Source organism: Spermophilus citellus, assembly GCF_964194105.1.
Source record: "Spermophilus citellus genome assembly, chromosome: 12".
Lineage (NCBI taxonomy): Eukaryota > Metazoa > Chordata > Mammalia > Rodentia > Sciuridae > Spermophilus > Spermophilus citellus.
Genome location: NC_138198.1, coordinates 31257489 through 31278345, shown reverse-complemented (window position 1 = coordinate 31278345; position 20857 = coordinate 31257489).

The following is a 20857-nucleotide window of genomic DNA, read 5'->3' as shown; positions in this document are numbered from 1 at the left end:
ATAGGGTTCTATCAGTAAGTATGTAGATATAGATATAGATAGATAGATAGCCTTGCTGGCATAGTGGCACACTCCTATAATCCCAGTGGCTCAGGAGGCTGAGGCAGGAGGATTGTGAGTTCAAAGCCAGCCTCAGCAACTTAGTGAGACCCTAAGCAACTCAGTAAGACTGTCTCTAAATAAAATATAAACAAGGGCTGGGGATGTGGCTCAGTGGTTAAGCTAAGTGGTTAAGTGGTTCACTCCTTGTTAAAAAAAAATTTAAAAAAGCCCTACCATGATTTCAACTAAAAAAGGAAATGCATGTCTAGATTTAGGATATCTATATCTATCTCAGAATATCTTTTGTCATTTCTATGCACTTTTATCTTAGACACTACAGAGTTGCCACAGTATATTTGACCTTTACTTCCATTCAGATTCAAGTGCTGCAGGAAGCAGTTTCATTTCTAGTAAAAGCTACTTTGTGCTTCAGGGACTTTGACTGGTGGTATACCCATCTGTGAACTACTCACTGTGGCTAGAGAATTCAAACCTAATGACCATAACTGAATCAAATGCCCACCCTTGTACACAGAAATATGAGAATCATTACAGTAAATAGGAAGAATGAATGTGGTACCAACAGGGTAGGAGAAACTTTCTCAAATCATTTGAGGGGCTTACCATGGGTTAAATATAAGCAATATTGATTAGCAAGTTGGTAATCAGTACAATTGTAAATCTGATATAGTTGGTAAAACAAGTCACTTATACCGCCATACCCTCTCAGCATTAGGTGTTAAATGGTAATTCTTTTCAATGCTGGATCTGACTTTAAACCTTTCTGTTAGACCAGTGTATCTGGTGACACCTGTACTGTTTTAGATACTTGGTGAAAGGAAGAGCAGTTCTTGATGCCTGAATTCCAAAAAAGGTCAACAAACCTGGATGATAATAAGTCAATGAAAATTCTCAAATACAAACCTACTGATGTTGCAAATCTCATTATACAAGACACACTATTTGCAAGTATTCTGAGTATGATTGAAATAATTCCAATGATATTTTAGCTTTTAAAAATAAAATTTATAGTATTATGTTTGGTCCTGATATTAGTCTTGTGAGGTAGACTAAAAAGGTTTTTCCTTTCTAAGAGGCACTGATGGTTTATAGAGGCAAATGACCTCCTAGTATAGTGTAGCTAATTGAGTGTTAGATCTTTTGGTGCAAAATCAAGTACTTTTGCCAAACTGTCTTTTACAATAATACAAATTTTATTTGAGTGGTCTTATTTCTTTCAAAAATATTTCTTATTTTCAATTGTTGCTTAGCCATGAATTTCAACTCAAATTTAGTGGCTTTTCTTCATTCCTAAGAAATAAATGCTATCTTATCTACACTTAATGACTAATTTTTTAAAAGGAATGGATGAAATATTTTTAAAATATGGAGACTATTATTTCAATAATCATTACAACCAACAACAGTAGCCTTATGCAGTAAGTACCAGAAGAAATTGGTATTTGGAAATAAATGCAGTCAGCAAAACCACATATTCAACATGATCTGAACATTGAGAGAAATTGTTCTTGAAAAAAGAATAATCCAATGAAATAGAAATGTTTTGGCAAAAATAGAACTTGTAAATGGGGGAAAGATATCATTTATCACATAGTTCGAAGTAAAGTGTTTAATATCTTGAAAAAAATAAACCTAATCTTTACAATGAAATATGTTTCCCATGCACCAAAACTTAATATCAATGAACAGGTTAAATATCTAGAAGAAAAACAAGAGTAAGGTTAAAAACTTGGAGTAAGAATTGCATTTCTGAGATAGACATAGAACACTGAAGTATTTAATTTGCCATGATATTTAATAATATAAAAAATAAAAATATCTATTTAAAATATGTAAAAATAGCATTAAGAAAAAAGTGAAATTAGAAAAATATTTGCAACACATAGAAAATGGTAATATGTTGCATACCAAATATATAAGTACTATATATGCTTCGTCATTAATATAGACATAAATAACTTTAAGATCCATTATATATTTTACAAAATACATGAATCTGAACATTGAGAGAAATTGTTCTTGAAAAGGGTTCAAATATTTATAGCTAACAAAATTACAACAATAATGTAATCCCATTTTTCAACTGTAAAGTGACTAAAATTTTAGTGTCATTGGCAAGAGTTTTGAGGTAAAGTGCTCAAAGTCTTGGTAAAAACTTTTAAGGCACACTTTTTTCCTTTTTTGTAAATAAACTGCAAAATTACATGTTTACAAAAAGACTTATGTTCAGATATGTTTATTCTAGCATTGTGCATTAACTGGGAACAAGGACCAATTTAACAAACTGGTTGATCTATATAATTAACCATTATGAAAACAAATGAAGTAAATATGTGAGTTGATATGAATCATAATATGCAACGTATTATTTATGGAGAAAAAAAATTTAAATTAAGAAAATGTGCTCATATGTACTTTCTGGGTTTTAAAAATACACAGAGTTTTTCTGAAAAATATTTTCAAGTAACTGATGACACTTTTAACTGTGATTACTTAGATTACACATCCCTAACGTTTGAGTTTTAAAACTTTTTACTGCATGCATGTATTAGTTTTGACAACAAAGAAGACATACTTTTTAAAACAAGTTTTTCAAAATGGATTCAAATTCCTTTTCTGTACACTTAAAAATTTTTGGCTGAGAACCTAGTTTACTCCTAATTGCGTCCTCAACTTTCCTTTGAATGATTCTGAAAGTGTGATAAGGAAACAATGTTAGATTTAAACGTCTGATGACACAAACCACTTGAAGTATATGAGGGTTTGACTTTCTTTTTTGTCTTTCCAACACATCCTTAGACAGATCTCTGGCCTGAGCTGAGTTCTGCAGCCAAGACCACATGGTCTCATTACTGAATGCCCAGTTGATTTCTAAACAAGGATCTGTACCTGATGTGCCAGTTTCCACCACTCTGCTTCAGTCCCCACTGCTCATCTATAAACCAAGATGTGCTGCACACAACCCTGTGCCTTGGGGCCAGCCTGTCAGTGATGGTGAACAATAAAAAATTATATGTGTTTACCAAATCATTGCAGAGAAAGTCCAGGGACACTGCTCACAAAACATAAAAATCCCCAAAGAACTATTCCTAATTTAAAAGCGGCAACAAAACAGAGAATGAGAGAGAGAGAGAGGCCCACATGTGAAGTTAGAAATATACACCTAGTTTTAAAGGGGTGGTAATGAAAATGAATATTTGGGCTGCATGCAGTTTATAGCATCTCCCACCACCACCCGCCCACCCATGAGAGTAAATAGAGCAAACTAGTCTACACTGCTCTTTGGACAAATCCATAACCAGGTGAAGCTTTCTGTCTCAAAGTTTATGATTGTGATATTATTAAAACTTCATAATTGGAATAGAGGCTCAGAAAGTAAAGTAATTTCTAGGTGTCCTAATCAATACTTTGTTTATCAACTCCAATAATTTAGTTTCCCTTTTTATCAAGAAAGTTAACAGTAGCTATGAACTTAATCAGATTTGGTCACATAAATTTAGAATTTGTATTAAGTTTAACTTACAAATTTTAGTATTATGTCTTCTCTATTCAGATGCTTCTCCTGATTTTCAATTATTGTGTTATATATATTTTTTTCCTAGACCATCCCACTTAAATTATTGCCCAAAAGGGGCAATGTCTGACTCGAAAGATGAATTATCTGCCTCATAACCAACTTGAATTGTTGCCAGGCAACTAAACAGTGTGTAAAATAAAAGGGGTATCAGAATAAAGAGGTTCTTATATTTGAAGTCTTTACTATATATCCAGTGGATATTTAATATCAATGAACAGGTTAAATATCTAGAAGAAAAACAAGAGTAAGGTTAAAAACTTGGAGTAAATTTATGCTCCAATGTGCTATTATTATAATAACTTTAGGTCAAGCATCCTTTAGATTGACTATGAAAAATAAAATCAATTCCATGTAGAAATAGGAAAGGAAGTCACAGTTAGGCAGAGTTGGGCAGGATAAAAGGAATTCCATCAGGGACAGAAGTTGAGAGGCATTTTAAGAGAAGTATGAACAGCAGGCTAAGCAATGATAAGCAGGGTGTTCAGGAGTCAGTCCCTGGAGAGGGAGGCTGTAGCCGGATGATCAGGGGCCTTTCAAACCTTGCTGAGAAACACAAATGAATTTTGGAGACATTCAGGATTTTTAATTGGGAAGTGAATTATTTGGTGGGTTCATGTTAATTCCAGAGCAGGTAGTAGATTGTTAAGAGAGCGGGAGGCAGGTTTGAGCATGAAGACCTGGCTTCACTGTGGCTATTGGGAAATTTTTATTTTTCTAAACAACCTTTGTCAAGTCATTTGGTTAAGATCTGGGACTCTGATTTAAGTTCCTAGTCTGCCACTTTATAGCTGTGCACTTGATTGTTTTCTAACCTCCTGGAGCTTTTGTTGCTTCATTCATAAGACACAAGGAAGATCTAGACCTGCCTTTTAGTGTTGTTAGTGGTGAATGAGATCATGCCCAGAAGATGCTAGCATAGTTCTCGCCACACGTACTGTGGACTCTTCAGCAGGGAAGAGGCTGACCTTCCTGAGCATTGCTACTGAGTAGGAGAGACAATGTGTCAGACCAGACAGGTATATTTTTGCCATATTTGAAGAATATTTGATTCACTAAATACTTTCAGGCAAATATATATGTATATATATGTATATACACACACACACACACACACACACACACACAAACACATACACTTCTCCTCCTGTAAGACATTACAGTTTCTTTTTTTTTTTGATATTTTTTATTGATTATTTAAAGCATTGACATTACAGTTTCTGACCTTAGAAACTTTCCTATTTGCTTGATGTTGGTTTTAATACCAAAATAAATACAATTCAATACAGGAGCCATTACTCTACCTTGCAAATACCTGCGTGAACTTTTCCAACAGGCTGCTTACCTCTCCCTCCACAAAAGGTGTTCTATTTTCTATTTGTAAAAAGGTGACTTAGGAAGCAATAAAGCAGGCTGGGGAAAAAAAATGAATCTTTTAAAATCTGCCTTACAAATACACTCGGTATTTGCAGCATAGATGTGCTCTGGTATCTTTGTTTGTGAACCACATGCATCACTGGAAATGGGAGCCGAGGTGTCCTTTGAGAGTCACTCATGTGTACACCAAGCCCGAGCTGTACGATGTCTATTTTCATCCTTGCCTTCAGAACAGCTGTCACAGAATTCAACCACAGAAAACAGGGAACAAATGAAAGAAGGGAGGTGGTGATTATTTTATTCTTTCTACATGCTTTTAAATAAACTGTTTTACAATATCAATTGTTATAGGTAAGATCAATCTTAGCTCTAGTGTTAATGTTCAAGGAATTGACTTTTTGAGAAGCTAAAAAAGAATTTATTTTCTGAAAGTCATTCAGCCTAGTTACAGTGCCGATAAGAAGTGTGTTATTTTAAACCCTTTTTTTTTTCAAAATTCAATGGAAATACCAGTTGCTTAGGAAAAGTAAAGCTGCCCTTGAAAGATGGCCACATGAATTAATGCTAAAACCAGAGAGAGGCTGCTATCTGCATCAAGGGACAATATTTTAAGAATTCATGAATTTCCTTTTACTTATTCATTTGTAAAGGTTAACTGTGAGTTGTTTTATGCAATACTTTATGCTTTGATCAGCCTCAAGTGACTGTGTTGATGGATCTCATCTCCTTCATGTGACAAGCAACTCAGAAAAAAAAAAATTATTTTATCTATAGCATAGATGTGTAACTGTGGTCAATTTGAAATAAAAAAATATATTTATCTGAGATTCCTTTTGAAATGCAAACTACCTTTTCATTTATTAGTAACCTTACATGGTCTCCAATGACCAGATCTGGACTGGCTCGGTGTAATGAGATAAGCTCTGAGGAAAATCATAAAGACCTGAACTCTAGTCTCAGGTTGACCATTTTTGATCAGTAAAGCCTGTTTTAAATAGTTCTCAATAAATACTTACTCTGAACCTGCTATGTGTGGGCAAGTTTTAGAAAACAGGGAATAAGACGATTAGTCTCCTTTTCACTGGCCTTAAATTATAATGAGGGAAACAAAAATGAATTGTTGAAGTCAAGATAATTTCAGATGGTGATAAATTCTGAGGAGACCATGATATAAGAAATGACTGGGGGCACTACTTAGAGCAGTATGATTATGTCCTTGGATATGTTACTTTTCTCAATGAGTCTCCCTCTTAAGGAGCAAAACGACTTAAAGAGCCATTGCAATGCACATGAGATAAGAGAATTTTTAAGGATAAAGTATGCACATGTGTAGGTTAAAACCTAGTTTAATTTTAAATAATATATTACTCACAAGTAATATATTATTTACAGTAACAAGTAATATTTATTTAAAAGTGACTATTTAAAAAGCTCTAGATATAAATCACAGTACTAGGAAGCAGACAAGAATATTTCTAATGTATTTATCAAATTGCTATTCCTTTTGTTATTTTCCATAATATGCTTTTTTTTTTTTTTACTATAACAAGCTATGATAAACATGACGTAGGCTCTCTTCTCTAACTCCATTAAGAATGCTAGTTCTAGACTCAGAGAATCATGGTGGAAATCAAAGTTTTGCTGAATACCATCTGCATAGCTGAGTAAGTTATCCTCTGTATAGCAGCTGGGGAATTCTTTTCATTTCTTTATCTAGAACTCAGTTAAGTCTTACATTCAGCTTGCTCTCACTAATATGCAAAATCAACACTAAATAAATGCAGTTGTAATTGTAGCTATTCTTGAAGTCTTTATTAGTGGATGTCCAACTTCTGCCCTGAGCATCAGCTGCTTGAGGGACTGTGGTTTTGCTGTGTGGAAGTCTTGAACTTGAATTAATCTGAACTGTGTTTTCCAAATGTATGAAATATGGATTACAAAATAGCCATTATGACCTCTACCCACTCAACTCCCAATGCAAACCCATCCTCCACCTGACAGTCAGGTCATATATTTTAAATATTTATTTATTTATTCTAATTTGTTATATCTGACAGCAGAATGCAATTCATTTCATATTACCCATATAGAGACAATTTTTCAAGTCACTAGTTGTACACAAAGTATTTTCATACCATTTGTGTCTTCATACATGTACTTAGAGTAATAGTGTTTTAAGAATGTAAATAGGATTGGATTCCATTGAATGTCATCTGGTACCTATGTGTTCCTACATCATCTGACCCTTTCTAGAAATTTTATTTGCTTTGCAAAATAAGCTGGGGGCTTTTATGTTTGTTTTTTTTATTTGTTTTTTTATTTCCACATCTTTGAGAATACCTACGTCTTCAAACTCAGGGTTTTCATACATGCTGTGTCTTCTACTATCCTCTCATTCCTTAGATTTTAGCTTTAAAATCACTGTCACAGAAAAGCATTTATTTCCTGTCTCTATCCACTTCTAAATGCATCCCCAGTTATATGATCATCTGAGTATCTTTGTTTTCAGCACGGTGTCCAGTTATTTTCTTTTTCATCTTTTTGGTTTCTTGTCAGGCCATCCCCATCTGAGTATCAGTTACTGTAGGCTAAAGAACATCTGATTCTGTTTTGTGTGTGTGTTTTTTGTTTGTTTGTTTGTTTTGTTTTGTTAGCCCAAGGAACTAGTTTGCAGTAGGAACTCAATATGTATTTGTTATGAGAACGATTGAATAAATGAATGGTTATTTCACATTACAGAGAGAATAAATGTGCTTTTCTTTGTTTTTGGCAAATAGGAATTCAAAACAGTGTTATTTTCCTTCTCTTGATGGTTGAGTTAAAAAGGATGGCATTCTTGGGCTGGGGATGTGGCTCTGTAGTAGAGAGCTTGCTGTGGGCAAAGTTGGGGCTTAATCTCCAGCATCTCTTTTGGGGGGGGGGGGTACCAGGGATTTAACTCAGGGGCACTCAAACACTGATTCACATCCCCAGCCCAATTTTGTATTTTTTTTAGAGCCAGGGTCTCACTGAATTGCTTTGTGCCTCGCTTTTGCTGAGGCTGGCTTCAAACTCATGATCCTCCTGCCTCAGCCTCCTGAGCCTCTTGGATTACAGACATGTACCACTGCACCCAACATATGGCGTTTTCTTTATCCTGAAGTTTAAATACACTGAGGGTCAAGGTATACACCCCTATACAATACTGGCCTTTTTCTCTGTTCCCATACTCTACTTCCAACATCCCTTTCCTTTCTTTTCATTGTTCTCTGCTTACTTTCTCATTTAACATATTTGCTACGTCAGTGGAAATAAAACTTTTGTGTATTCTTTCTTTCACTACAGCTCAAAGCTTTGACTTCATATCTTGTGTTGGCACTTATGATAGAGCATTATAGATTCTTTCAGATTTTCAAAGACAACATAAGATTATGAGTTTTCTGAATATTTGAGACTCTGTCTTTTTCAAGTTTGTGTTCACTGATTGCTTAGCATGACACCTGAAATATACTGGAAATTTAATATTTGTATAATCAGAAGGCATCAAGGATACTACTGTGAATAAACTAGTATAAATATGTGCATCAAAACTTCAAGTTAAATAGTGTGCTGAAGGAAAATTTCACAAAGACTGACATTTCAGATTAAGCAATTTCCTCCAAGAGTGATCAGTCATGTCGCATCATTTCTATGTATTAATGGTAGTCAAAAAGGAGCATGTTCTAAAACAGAAGAATGACCATGATCTTAGAACAGTGGAAATGCTACAATACAGCATGATTTGCCCTGCAAATCTAAACTTCAAATTGTCTACATGAGTAAAGATGTTTGTTATAGTTTAGATACAAGGTGTCTCCCAAAAGCTCAATGACACAAGAATTTTCAGAGGTGAAATGCTTTGAGTTATGAGGGTTGTAAACCAATCAGTGGATTAATCCACTAATATAGATTAACTAGGTGGTAACTATAGGCAGGTAGGGTGCACATGAGGAGGAACATCACAGGGGCAGGACTTTGGGGTCTATATTGGGCTCCTGGTGAGCAGAGCTCTCTCTGCCTCCTGGTTGCCTTGTCCTGAGAAGCCTTCCTCCGCCATGCCCTTCACCTTGACGTTCTGCCTCACCTGAGGCCCAGAGCTATGGAGTAAGGCATCAGTGGACTGAGACCTTTGAAACTACGAGCCCCAAATAAACTGTCCCTCCTCTGTCTTGTTCTTCTCAGGTCTTTTGGTCAACATTACCAAAGAAAAAGAAAAAGAAAAAAAAAACAAATCTGACTAAAATACCCTACCCTGAAGCAGAATATCCTTTCCAGAGGCTGGAGGGCAGCTGTGCAGCCTCCCACAGCTTCTGGTCTCCACTCTCTGAGGTCAGTGGCAGTATGGGCTATTCTAGCGATCAGTGTATAAGCAATGCCTGACTAGGAAGGCCAGCATTCCCAGAGGATTTCTCAATGAGTTAAGAGGCCTGCATCTGCAGGAAGAAATGTTCCAAGTGTTTTTATCATATAAATAAATAAATAAAAACTACAATCTTTTCATTCCCTTTTATTTATTAAAAGAGGTCCTTGGCTGCAAGTTGCACAATCATTGACTAAAAAATGAGGTGGAAATTACAATATATCTGTCTACCTGCTGCTCACATCAGTGAATTGACCTCTGGGGTCCAGAGAAAGTAATTTGAAACACAGCCACTTCTATTGCCTCCCCCAAATTCTTTTTCCTTTTCCTTTTCTTCTTATTTCTTGTCACTAAATTTAGTATAAGTTCTTCATAAATAAGGGTCAATGGATGTCATCAAATGTTAAGAATCTTAAGTAGCCAAGCAGAAAGATATATCTAATATACCATGCAAAATGTAGCTCACACAATCCCTTAGTGTGTTCTAAACTTAATCATATTCATTTAATCTACTTATGACTTCTATACGTTAGGTGGTCTATCATCATTTTATGCATGAGGAAACTGAAGTTCAGAGAGGTTAAGTAGCTTGCCCAAAATATAACAGCTAGTAAGTGACAGAATTAGGATTTGGAAGCAGACTGACTTAAAGTTCTCTAAGCCAATCCACTAAGCCAAGTTAGGGAACAAAGAGTTTGGAAGATAAAGAAAACTCATTTCTAAATTTAAGAATTTATGCTTAAAAGTCACATTCTTTGTGCATGCAGCGCAAGCACTCTACCAACTGAGCTAAAAATCACAGTCTTTTATGTACATCCTTCAATATTACTTTGAACATTGAAGAGAAACATATTGAGGAAACTTCTTACTTTTCCTACCATAATCAAATAGGTTTCAAGTTTATTCCTCAAATGAGATTTATTTTCTGAGAAGGCCATAGTCCTGGGGTTTATGCAGACAGGTAACTGCCAAATCCATGCAAGTTGCTTCTTCTCTTCTCTCGGGAGTTCTTTCCATGGATTCAGTCGCAACTCCTCTGAGTGATGAAAGCTTTATTGTATGAAAATATCCCCTTGGACACAAATATCCATACTCTTCCCATACTATTTGTTGATTTATTGCACACAAACAATATGTTTGTAAGCCATTAAACACATTTAAGGGACATCTATTGATCAGGACACCAAACACTCTCTGAAGTGCAGAAATTTATAAAGTATGCAAACCCTGTTCTCAGGACACTTCAACTCCAATGGAGGGAGACAATATGTATTCAAATAAATAGATGCAAAGCAAGTTCAGATTATGAATCGTGCTTAAAAATAAACAGAAAGGTGTAAGTTAGCAGGAACTTCAACTATCAACATCAGAAAGGGTCAGGAAGGAATATGGAGATTCAGCAACATTTAAGTTGAAATCTCTCGATTCTTCAGGGAAAGAGTTGTGAATTCCACACAAAGGGTATGGTACAGGCAGGGGAAAGGGTGAAGTTGGCTATTTTTTTGAAGAGAACAAGCAATTTTGAATGTAGTGAACAAAACAGAGACTGGAGAAAATCATACTTGAAGGTAAAAGTGTGAATGTTGCCAGAGTGCTAAGGGATTTCATTTTCTTCTAGATATAGTGGCAAGTCCGGGCTGGGATTTTGACTCCATGGTATAGTGCTCACCTAGCATGTGTGAGGCAGTGGGTTTGATCCTCCCCATTAAATTAATAAATTAAAAAAATCTATTGTGTCCATCTGTAATTTTTTTAATCTTTTTTTGATGGTTTACATTCATTTTTTATTTTTTTATACAAATGGAGCACAACTTTTCATTTCTCTGGTTGTACATGTTGTATAGTCACATGCTTCGTGCAATCATACCTGTACATAGGGTAATAATGTCAGTCTCATTTCACCATCTCCCCCACACACATTCCCTCCCCAAACCCTCCCTTCCCTCTGCCCAATCCAAAGTTCCTTTACTCTTCCTTTGCCCCACCCCCACCCCCACCCCCATTATGGATCAGCATTTACTTATCAGATAAAACATTTGGCCTTTGGTTTTGGGGGATTGGCTCACTTCACTTAGCATGATATTTTCCAACTCCATCCATTTACCTGTAACTGCCATAATTTCATTCTTCTTTAAGGCTGAGTATATTCCATTGTGTATATATACCACAGTTTCTTTACCCATTCATCTACTGAAGGGCATCTAGGTTGTGAATTGGGCTGCTATAAATATTAAGGTGCCTGCATCATTATAGTATGCTGATTTTAAGTCCTTTGGGTATAGACCAAGGAGTGGGATAGCTGGGTCAAATCATAGTTCCATTCTAAGTTAGTTTCTAAGGTATCTCCATGCTGCTTTCCAAAGTGGTTGTACCATTTTGCAGTCCCACCAACAATAAATCAGTGTGCCTTTTCCCCACATCCTCACCAGCACTTATTATTGCTTGAATTCTTGATAACTGCTATTCTGATTGGAGTGAGATGACATCTTAGAGTAGTTTTGATTTGCATTTCTCTAATTGCTAGAGATGTTGAAGATGTTTTCATATATTTATTGATAAATTATATATCTTCTTCTGTGAAGTGTCTGCTCATTTTCTTAGCCCATTTATTTATTGAGTTTTTATGGGGTTTTTGGTGTTAATTTTTTGAGTTCTTTATAAATCCTGGAGATTAGTGTTCTACCTAATGTATGTATGGTGAAGATTTTCTCCCATTCTGTAGGTTCTCTCTTCATGTTAAAAAAATATATATATAGTGGAAAGTCACTTAAAGGTGTGAGCATAGAACTAAGTCTGGCTGCTCTCTGGAGAACAGATGTTAGAGAAAGGCAAGCATAGAAGTAGGGAGATTCGTGAACAGGCTGTTGCAGTACAGGGAAAGTTGGAGGTGATTTAAGGGTGACAGATGGTGGCTTGAGAAAAAGTAGGAAAATATTATGTTGATTGAATCAATAATAGTTGGCAAGTGGATGGATAGATGAAATGTACTTAGAAGGGTTGGAGCAGGAAATCAAGAATAACTTCCAGGGTTTGGTTTACAAAACAAGGCAAATGATGATGTTCTTCATTGAGACTTGGCATATCACAGCATTGGTGGTGTGCACGGAACTCAAGATTTGCTTTTATGGATGTGTAAGCTTGAGAAATCAATGAGGCATCAATGTGCAAATAGCAAATATGTGTGAATCTGTCATTCTTTTGAAAATGCAATGGAATTGTTTGTAATTTACTTTTATTAAAGATTCTTAGAAGCTTTAAATATTTAAGCATTAATTTGAGTGCCTATATCATTAAAGTGCTTAAGAATATCCTCAATAACTAATTTTAGATGTTTAATTCATAATTTATGATCATTATTATTATAGTCATATTATTATGAATAATAAATATCAGAATACTCCTACATGTTCCCTGTATGTCAAAATACAGCCTAAGGTACCACTGTTGGCATGTATTACAGACATACCTCTTTTTATTGTGCTTCACTTACTGCACTTTGCAGGTTCTGCATTCTTTTAAAATTGAGAGTTTGAGCAACCCTATCAGTGCATTTTTCTAATGGTATATGCTCACAGCATCTCTTTATGTCTGATTTTAATAATTATCACACCATTTCAAGTTTTGTCATCATTATCATATATGTTATGGTGATTTGTAATAAATTACCTTTGGAGATACCTTTTTAACTGTTTTGGAGGCACAAATCACACCTATATAAGACAATGTACTAAATATACAAATGTCTATATTCTGACTGCTACACCAACCAGCCATTTTTTCTTCTCCCTCTCCTTGGGCTTTCTTATTTTCTAAGACACAACAATATTAAAATTAGGTCAGCTAATAACCTTGCAATAGCCCCTGGGTTTTCAAGGGTAAAGAAGAATCACATATCTCTCACTTTAAATGAAAAGCCACAAATGATTATGCTTAACGGAGAAGGACTTTCAAAAGCCAACCCAGGCCCAAAGTTAGGCCTCTTGAGCAAAGCAGCCACATTTTGGATGCGAAGAAAATGTTTTAGGAGGAAATTCAAACTTCTCCTCCAGTGAACATGCAGATGGTAAGTGAGGCAGTCTAATCACTGATATGGAGAAAGTTTTAGTGACCAGGACAGAAGATCAAATCAGCCACAACAATCACTTAAGCCAAAACCCCATTCAGAGCAAGGACTAATTTCTTCAATTCTATGAAGACTGAGAGTGGTGAGAAAGCTGCAGGAGAACAGCTTGAAGTTGGCAGAGGTTTTGTCAAGAAGTGTGAGGAAAGATACCATTTCTATGAGGTAAAATTGTAGGCAAAGCAGCAGCGACAGCGGTAGGAACCACAATAGTTCTCTAGAAGGTTTACCTAAGATAAAGGATGAAGGTGCCTGCGCTAAACCACAGGTTCTCAAATTATATGAATCATCCTTATATTGGAAAATGATGTCATCTGGAATTTTTATAGTCAAAGAGGAGAACTCAGTGTCTGGCATTCAGGCTCCAAAGCACAGGCCAACTCCCTTTTTGGTGTCTTTAAGTTGAAATCAATGTTTATTTACCATTCTGAAGACCTAGGGACTCTTAAAAGTTCTACTAAATCTACTTTATCTCTGTTCTACAAATGTAGCAACAAAGTCTGGATGAATTTTAACTTGTCAGTGATAACGGACCTGGTCTCCCAGGAGTTTGGATGAAGATATGAAATGAAATAAATGGTGTTTTCATACTTGGTGACACAACATCCATGCTGGATCCCATGGACCAAGGAGTAATTTCAATTTTCAAGTCTTACTGTTCAAGAAATACATTTTGGGGCTGGGGATATGGCTCAAGCAATAGCGCGCTCGCCTGGCATGCGTGCGGCCTGGGTTCGATCCCCAGCACCACATACCAACAAAGATGTTGTGTCCGCCAAAAACTAAACAATAAATATTAAAAAATTCTCTCTCTCTCTCTCTCTCTCTCTCTCTCTAAAAAGAAAAAAAGAAATACATTTTGTAAGGTGATAACTGCCACAGATAGTTCCTCCTCTGATACACCAGGGCAAAGAAAATTTAGAATCTTCTAGAAGGGACTCACTGTTACGAATGACATTCGAATATGTATGATTTATGGGAGAAAGCCAAAATAACAACATTACCAGGAGTTTGGAATAGGTCAATTCCAATTCTTAGAGATAACTTTGGGGGGGGTGGGTTCCACACTTTAGAGAAAGATGTGGTGGAAGTAGCAAGAGAACTAGAATTGGAAGTAAAGCTTGAAGATGGAATTGAATTGGCACCTTCTTACAGTTGATCTTGAATGCATGAGGACCTGCTTCTTATGACTGAACAAAGAAAGTATTTCCTTGAGAAGGAATCCATTCCTGGTGAAGAAGCTGTGAACAGCTTTCAATGACAACAAGTCGTTTAGAATTTTTCATAAACTTAGTTGAAAAAATAGTGGCAGTATTTAAGAGAATTGATTCCAATTTTCAAATAAGTTCTACTGTAGGTAGAATGCTATCTAACAAACAGCATGCAACAGAGAAATTTTCATGAAAGGAACATTCAGTCAACATGGTAAACTTCATGGTTGTCTTAAGAAATTTCCACAACCACCCTACCCCTGAGTAAATAGCACCCTGATCAGTTGGTAGCATAAAAAATGAGGCAAGACCCTCCCCCAGCAAAAAGATCATGACATGCTAAAGACTCGTGATCATTAGAATTTTTTAGCAGTATTTTTAATTAAGGTATTCAAACTCTTAGACATAATGTATCATGTACTCAATAGATTAAAATAGTATAAGCATAATTTTTTTATATACTAATGAACCAAAAAATTCATGTGAGCCATTTCCTGCAATGGTATAGAATTGAACCTAGAATGGCTACAAGGTACATCTCCACCTATTGCTAAAAATCACTCAACAAAATAAGCTTGCTTACAAAATTCAAAACACACATGTAGACAGAGTTTTGCTTCACATTCACATTGAAAGAAAAAGGGTTGGACTTCTGATTTCCAGTGTGACATCCAAGAATCTTGGAAAGTACCACTTGAAAGTCCCAACAAGTAAAACACTAAACAGGCTGAAAAATCAACAACTCTTCGAAGATCCATCACAGAAGTGAGATTGCAAGCAAATCACTGCCCCCAAAATTTTAGTGACAGACAGGCAGATACAAAAAATCACAGTTTACTAAAGGAAAAGCCTTTCCATGTATGAGTATCTGGGTAGAAAACCTAAACAGCAATTGACAAATGCTGGAGCTCAGTGTTCACAGGTCTCAGAGTTAAACATGCCAGGAGACCCGGTGACTGGGGGCCTCACTCTTTAGTGAGCTTTAATTCAAGGATCTCTAACTTGTACTTCTGGGAAGGAGAGGAAAAAGGCACCATTTTGAAATATGACAGGTCATTCTGTTTTTAAGGAGACCTATCCTCAGGAAGCCTACCAGTATCTAGCCTGTTGGGGTTTAATCAGAGCTTAACTGACCTGGAAGAATGGAAATACCAACTTGAGCTTCCTATAGTCATTCTGTCCCAGTTATGGAACAAATAAAAAGACTGAGACACACCAGTGAAGTTCACAGTCCAGGGGCGAAGGCATACCAAAGAGTGAGACCTAATTACAGAAATATACAACACTCCCCTCCCCACACTTTACCAGCACGCCACTGAAGGCCCATTTGCCTTAGTCCCTTTCCCACAATGATCGTATCTTATTTTAACAAAAGCTACAAAGCATACTAAAATGCAAGAAGAAGAGGAGGAGGAGGAGAAGGAGGAGGAAGAGAAGAGGAGGAGGAGGAGGAGGAGGAGGAAGAGGAGGAGGAGGAGGAAAGAAGAAAGAAAGAAAGAAAGAAAGAAAGAAAGGAAGGAAGGAAGGAAGGAAGGAAGGAAGGAAGGAAGGAAGGAAGGAAGGAAGGAAGGAAGAAAGAAAGAAAGAAAGAAAGAAAGAAAGAAAGAAAGAAAGAAGGAAGGAAGGAAGGAAGGAAGGAAGGAAGGAAGGAAGGAAGGAAGGAAGGAAGAAAGAAAGAAAGAAAGAAAGAAAGAAAGAAAGAAAGAAAGAAAGAAAGAAAGAAAACCACATAGTTTGAAGCAATTTCATATATGGCAAGGATGTTGGAATTACTAAAAACAAATAACAACTATGATCAATATGCCCAAGGCTCCACCAGGAAAAGAACACTATGCATAAGAACAGATGAACACTATAAACAGAAGCTCTGAGAAAGTATCAAGAAGAAATTTTAGAGATTTAAAAAAATGTTAATAGAAATGGAGAATGTTTTTAATGCAAATATCAATAGACTATAGGTGACTGAGAAAAGGATCTCTGAGCTTAAAGATATTACAGTAAAAACTTTCAAAACTCAAAAGCAAACAGGAAAAAAGACTGCAATAATGCAAAATATCCAAGAATAATGGAATAGTTACAAATGGCATAGCACATGTGTAATGGTAATAACAGGGGAAGCAGACGGGGGGAAAAGCAATACTTGCAGCAATAATGACTAAAAATTTCCCCCGATTAAAATCAGACACTAAACCACAGATCCAAGAAGTTCAGAAACCATGGAGCAGGGAAATATTCCAAACAACTTCTCTTAGGGGTAATGTATTCAAATTTCAGAAAAAATAAAATAAAGGAAAAAATCTTCAAAATAAAAAAAAAGTCTTACCTATAGAGAAACAAAGATAAGACATGTTCAATTTTCCTCAGACACCATGAAAGCAAGAGAGCACTGGAGTAAAATATTTAGTGTTTAGACCAAAAATAAAACTATGAAAACTTAGAATTTTGTACCCTGCAAATTAACTTTCAAAATTAATGGAGATAGACACTTTTTCAAACAAACCAAAACTAAGAGAATATGTTCCCGGTAGACCTGCATTTCAGAAAATATAAAAGTTTCTCTGGAGAGATGGAGAATGAAAGTTCAAGGATGCAAATCTACAAAAAGAAAATAATAATTTATGTATTCTCATCACAAAGAAATATATGATAGTGAGAGTGTTAACTAGCTCAATTTAGCCATTCTACAATGTGTGTGTCATGATATATACCATAAATGTATGCAAAATTTGTCAATTAAAAATAAATTTTAAAAAATTAAAAAATGAATTGCATAGAATTAGTAAGTGAAGGTGAAAGAAAAGATTTTTAGTTTTTATTATTAAAAAATAAGTTTCTTAAAAATAATAGCAACAATGTTTTGGATATATGCTTATACATAAAAGAAATGAATCTACCTATTTGTTCTTAAGTAGGTTTATATTATAAGTGAAATGAATGACAGCTAAGTATTTAGGGATGGGAGAGAGGAACTGGGAGTATGTTGTTATTATTATGTACTACTTGCAACATCTGTATCATCATTCAAAATGAATTTGAATTAATTGCAATTGTATATTGGGAATTCTAGGCCACCTACTATAAAAGAGTGGGGAAAAAAGTTCAAACCAATGTGCTAAGAAAGGAGAGAAGATGGAATTACATAAAACCTCTATTAAAACTATGAAATATCAATACCCAAAATAGGTTATCATGCAGATATTAAACAATGAAATGCATTTTGAGCATTTCAAAATGGGATATTGGGAAATTTGAAAAATTGATAAATACTTTGCTTTAGCTCGCTTAAGCTCTCACTGATTAAGACTAAGTCTAGAATTTGTAATTTTTAATCTAGATTGCAATTAGCATATTATTACAGTGGATAAAAGGTTTACTGGCTCCCTGAGACAAAGGTCCTTATTTGTAGTTTACTGGTTCCTATGCTGATTGCACCTACTATCAGAGCTATCAAGTTACCAATATGAACATAAAGTTTAGAATAGATTCTTGGGAACAATCATTGGAAAATTGTTAAATTCCAGTTACAGGGAACTAAGGATTCCTTTAGAGTTGGTATATGAGACTCCAGTACACCACTGTTTGAAAATATCTTTGATTTTACTATTCTGAGCTCCTCAATTCTGAAGTTATATTCATGCCATGTCTTTATTATAATCATTGATGATATCAACATTATCCAGTTCAGCTAATCCATCATCTTATTAGACAATATATATTTGAAATTAAGCATTTCAGTTACTGTTTCTTAGGAATGGGAATGAATGTTAAAAGCAGTTTTGGTGGGGGGTACCATTTGGATTATTTTATTTAATGGTGACCTCAGTTTCAGGGTTTAGCAAATTACTTTATGTTTACTCATCCAGATTTCTACATGAATACTCACAAATAAGCCATATACAAATTGCATAAAGTGCACCATTTAGCTCAACCTAGAAATTGGCCTTGTTTGTTTTTCACATGATGCATAAGTCACTTTGTTCTGCCTTGTACTTTCAATGCCATATTATCTTAGATATTTCTTCCACTTCCAGGCTTATATGTTATTGATATTATTTTTACTTAATTCTTAAGCAGCTATTTCTCACAGTATTCATTCTGTATGAAGGCTTGAAGTCTTCCCTCTCATTTTTTACCATGAACCCCCTTCGCTTCCTGAAGCTACTTAACCACATTTGCATCTTCTGTGTGTCTATTTTGCCTCCAATTCTTTCCATTTCTTTCTTTGACTTTTTGTAAAACTGATAATTTTCTAGAATTAGCCTATATGACCATCTAAGAAGAGGTAGGAATCAAAGATATTATAGCAAAATGCATAAATAAACAGCAGGGATATGAGAGAGTCAGGTATGGAAAGAGAAAAAGAAAGACAGTTATTTCTGAACATCTGTGGCCAACAGTGTTGGAAAAGTTTCAATGCTCTTTTTTCTACCTAGTAAAAAAAGCTCTGAAGCTAACTTTAGATATGGAAAAATAACTAATAATATAAAAAGAAAAAATCTAAGAATTATAATGCAATTTTACATAAAGCTCTTGTGAAATTCCTCTTTGAAATCAATAGCTACAGGGATAAAAATAATAATTTAGGTGCATCAATAGCAAATGCATGACAGATCCCACATTCAGTCTCATATTGGTTAAGTGCTGTATATAAAACTAAGCACCAAAAAAGGATCAATAGAGTCATTAACTATCTCACCCACTGGGTATGATAAATGATAGATTAGCTTAAATGTGATCAAACTTTTCCTTTCATTCAAAGGAAGGCACTTTTCTGCTCAAGGACCACTTAATTGAATTGGGTCTTCTAACACCCAATTTCCTAAAGTCATTTGAAGGAGGGGATTATTTAACTCAAGTTCTAAGCAACTAATTTCAGCCTGGGACAACAGCTGTGTAAGGAATATAGTTGCCTTGGGAACTGGTTGCCAGAATATTGGGTATTTTATCTTCAGCCTCTTTGATCTCTTGGAAATGATTCATTTCCTGAATATGAAAATTCACCTGCTCCATTTATGTATCTTTTTCAGAAAAAAAAAATGGCCACAGACAACCCGTCTTATTTTTTGGTAAACGGAAAATGCCTTCTGAAATTTGTAATTTGCAAAATTTATCTCTAAGGCAGGCACAACTGGAAGTTCAAGACAGAGCAAAATCAGTCTTTGAATAGTTGAACCAATCATTATCTACCAACTGCAGGCATTGTAAGTTGCTACCCAACAGGTGGTATGGAGTAACCCCCTATAAAAACGAATGAATTAGAATTTAGACTCAAATTTTTGCTACCATTACTTCCTATTTGAAAAGTGAACTCACATTTCTACTATGTACCCATCTAGTTTTGATCAGAAATGTTTTATGCTGTTTTTCATAGATATGTAAACATTTCATGGCATTTATTGCCTAAGCTAATGCTTACATTTCTTTCTACGTTTTAGAAACATCTATTACACTGTGTCAATATGTAACTAAAACTATTATTGAAAAAAATATATTTTTGACCATTCTAGCTCTATCTTCTTAAATTCAAGGAAACTAACCAATTTATTTTTACTCCCCGTAAAAAATTAGGATGCATTAATATCTACGCTAGCTTTTTTAGATATTGAGACTGGGCATTTTCATCTGTTTCTTCCAAATTCCTCTTTGTTCTTCTCAATAATCTTCATAATTTCCCTGTTTTTAATTTTAATTGTTCTATAAAGTAGTATACATTATATATTAGGTAGGTCCCCAGAAAATAAGGACCTATATATGGCTCTGAATACCAATGCAAAAAAAATAGTATGAGTGAAAAATCAGTTATAAAAATTATATTTTTGGCTGGTAACATATCTGTATATTTCATACAATTCCAGAATGAATATACATATGTTCATAACATACACGCATATCCAAATACATACATATATTTATAGATCCATATCTATATGTTTCTTATCTGACACCTACATTTTGTCCTAAAAATGCATAATAATAAACATATTTTTCTGCAATTATGTTCACAAAAATGATAAGAAATCAATATAGCTCACAGATTAATGGCCTCTATTTTTATGGACTATTTCCTTTCTAAAAGTCTTCTTTGGTTTATTCTTCCCCCTCCTTATTCCCTGGGGACCTACCTAATATTCTAA